Below are 3,878 nucleotides of genomic sequence, written 5' to 3'. Positions count from 1 at the left end.
TCGTTTTTATATCAACTTTGATTTGGATATAATTGTCTTGTCTGATAACCGAAATTGAAATACCTCCGAGTTCTTACATAGGAAAAAAATAAATGTCACACGATAATTAATCATCATATTATGTGTGTGTGTGTATATATATATACACACACACACGAGTACGTCGAGGATGCGACATGATATCTAATGTACTGCCGATTGTCTTGTCCCTATATAGGGTGCGGAATAAACAAGATTGCTAATGGGGGTAATTAAAAATTGAATTTGTTTGAAATATTTATACGATATTATTTAAAGGATAGCTTTTCAGAAAAGTTGACCCACCGGCACCAAGCATTGATTAGAATTTTAAACCGATTAATTAGATTAATAAAAATTACTAGTTAATTTTAAAACCGGTGGATGGAATGGCTCGAGGAGTGACGTGGTTACGAACCTCCCGTTTTTTTTTTGTTCTCATTTTGCTTTTTGTTTTGTTACAATATTATACTAAATTTTCTTTCTTAGAATGTTATAATATACACTAAGTTTTTCTCGATAGTGATCTCTAAAAATTTATTATCAAACAATGTTAATACGATAAAAATAAATTATTAGAGGTATATACATAAAACTAATATAATTTTTAATTATTTTTATAAGATTTAATTTAAATATTAGATCTTCATAATAGTTGGAATATGTAATCCCACTATTAATCTAGATCGATCCATAGTTGTATGGTCACCTTCAAATTGATAAAACCGAATGGATAATATTGAAATTTAATTATGAAGATTTACATAATGTTAGAGCTTATACCCAATAACCCTATGATAAGAGTTCCTTAATTATCAATATCTTATTACCTTAACAAGTTAATATCTTAGTGTCCAATTTGGTTAGCTCAACCGGTGAAAAGGGGACGCAAAACGTTTGTTTCTTCCGAATTCGAGTCTCAAATTGGAAAGAAGAATGTATATTCTAATCATATGGTTTATTTTCGGTCCGGTATTAATCTAGACATCGATCAGTTCAGAACACGTGATTGCAAAAAAAAAAAGACAATGGCTTAGTAATGTTGGGGGAAAAACAACTATGAATGTCAAAGTAAGAAAATGTTGCCCATTATTTGGACATGGAATTCTTAATAAAAAAAAAATCCATTGTATCCATCAACCATGTGATTATCCTATTACGGCTTAATAATCTTAGTAAACCTAATATCATATCATGGATTATAAAAAAAAAAACATTTAAAATGATAGGACCGGTCAAAACCCTAAACCCCCTTAAAAAATAAATAAATAGAAAGGAACAAATTTAATTTTTACCGACTAGGGAGGGGAATTACTAAAACACCCTTGTTTGTCTCTTCGTTGAAAATGAGATCCAGCTGTGCTTGTGAGGGGGGACAATGCAGCCGGACTGAGACAGTCCGTTTGTTCTGTAAGAGATGTGTACCTAAGGAACTGTACATACACACACACACACACACATATATATATATATGTATAATATACCTATATATAATATTATAGTACACGTTTATGACAAAAATATCATATGAATATATGGGTTGGTTAGGAAATGATTTAAATTTTTCCGAGGACAGAGGCCGACACTAGGGTGCGGCCTTGGCAACGTCCATGCAGTCTCTCTCTCTCTCTCTGTGAATGTATACATACATGTACGTATATACACACACACGCACGCATATACGCATACAAATTGTGTTTGTATCCAGCTATATATATATATGATAGTGTGCGTTGAATTGTGTAAAGGGTGAATAGTGGATGATGAGAGTGCTTGAATGGACATTGCATGCATAATCACGATATCGTGGCAGGTTCACGACATGCTTTATTTAGCTCAGTCGCCAGAAGAAACAAGCAGCGATTTCATTACTCTTTCGATTTGAAATATCTACTGGTGATTTTGAGAGAGAGAGAGAGAGAAATCTGCTCGTAAATCATCTATATATATGCAGTTTATTTTTGTGCATGCCCGTAACGTGCATCCAATTAAAGGGGTTGAAGAGGAAGATATATATATATATGTATGTGTATGTATATGTATCGAATTGAGTTGTCAGAATAAATAAAAGGAAAAGGTCGATAATAAATGTGCAGAAGGATTTGGACCGTGTGTGTTCTTTCTTCTTTGAAAGAAGAAGATGAGAGTCAAAGAACAAGATGGGACTGGGACTGCCCATGCAGTCACTTGTTGGGCTTCTTCTTCCATGTTTTTATCCTTTGAAGATCGTGATCTGGTTATAACCCATCTTCGAATTCACATATAAACGAGCTTGATACTTGAATAAAAATGCTATTGTATAACCAAAAAAATCTAATACATTATTTTTAATTATGATAATTCAATGCATGTTTAAATTGAGAAATCAAAATTATACACGATATCAAACTAGGCAGGCGCCGTTTATAATTTTATTCACTTGTAGTTTACGTGTCAAGTATACATACTTGACAAATAAACATATATATATAAATAACATTTCCGTATATAACAAACATTCTATACTATAAATAATTGATCACTCACCAGTCAACACATTTGAAAAACTCGCATAGAGTCCAACACTTTCGAATATTTGTATACAACAAAAATAAAATGTATTTCTATCTTGACTCAATAGTAAACTATCGAATTATTGATTAAAAACTGTAACAACGAGTAAAATACTCTTGTTTTAGGATTAAACTCTCTATATATATTATGTTACATTTTATGCTTTCGTGTTTATTCGTTGTCCCAAAAAAATATTCGTCCTAACATATATTATAATTTTGTTTAATTTATGTGATCAGGGAAGACAGACCGGACGTAAAATATCAGGAGATTGGATACTGACGATTAAAAGTAAAGAGAAAGATACGTGACAAATACCCTTTATTGTGATGGAAGATGTGCATTTATCGTTATAGAAACTATTTATTACACAAATTATCATTTTTTTTATATAGTGGCCACAGGTCTCAATAGTAAAAAGTACATCTGCACATGTTTCCGTATATAAGTTTATGAAATCATAGACGAAAGGAGGGTTATTTATTTGTATACGTGGTCGAATATAATATGACTTTCATAACAATTTGAAAATTTTTCTGTATTCAAATTATAAAACAAAATCATGCCAAGGCAAACAGCTTCTTACAAGACTTTCCTTTTCAATGTGTTTTCACTACGGCACATGTATAGCAGAGGAAAAAAAAAACATAATAACTGATTTATAAGAATGGACGCGTGGCATCGCCATCTCACACGACCCTCGTCCTTTTCAAATCTCTACCACTCACACCATGATGATGATCACCATCACCATCAACATCCATAATTAATCATGCTGCATATATATATATACACGTATGTATATGCATGCATGATGCATGTGGTCGTGGTGGGAATAAGCAGAATGACAGACACAAGCAACTGTCCTTTGACCAGAGCTACTTTGGTTCCTTTTCACTTGTCTTAATTACTAGTTTAGTTAGTTAGTCGTTGTTTACTTGCCCTAAATCTTAATCATATTTACTAAAATAAAAATTCGGTACGGACCACCTTTCTCGTAGATTTACAAAGAAAACAGTATTTGTGATATATTTATAAATGTTGGTTTGATAATGTAACAGTTTATACCGTGTTTATCTAACAAAATGATAGGTTCTAAACTATTTTTAAAATATAAAATTATATAAAAGGAAAGAAAAAGGGAAAACATAGTGTATATATCAGAAAGGTAAGACACAATCCCCAAGATCGGATTTGCATAATACAACGGATAATACCTTATTTAAAGACAGAGTTATACATGCGACAACGGTCGACGGTCTTTCAAGTTTGTAGTTGTAGCTTTGCCTTTCAACGGTCGACGCTCT

Source organism: Tarenaya hassleriana, unplaced genomic scaffold (genome assembly GCF_000463585.1).
Source record: "Tarenaya hassleriana unplaced genomic scaffold, ASM46358v1 Cleome9, whole genome shotgun sequence".
In the NCBI taxonomy this organism is placed as follows: Eukaryota; Viridiplantae; Streptophyta; class Magnoliopsida; order Brassicales; family Cleomaceae; genus Tarenaya; species Tarenaya hassleriana.
This window is presented reverse-complemented; position numbering follows the sequence as displayed.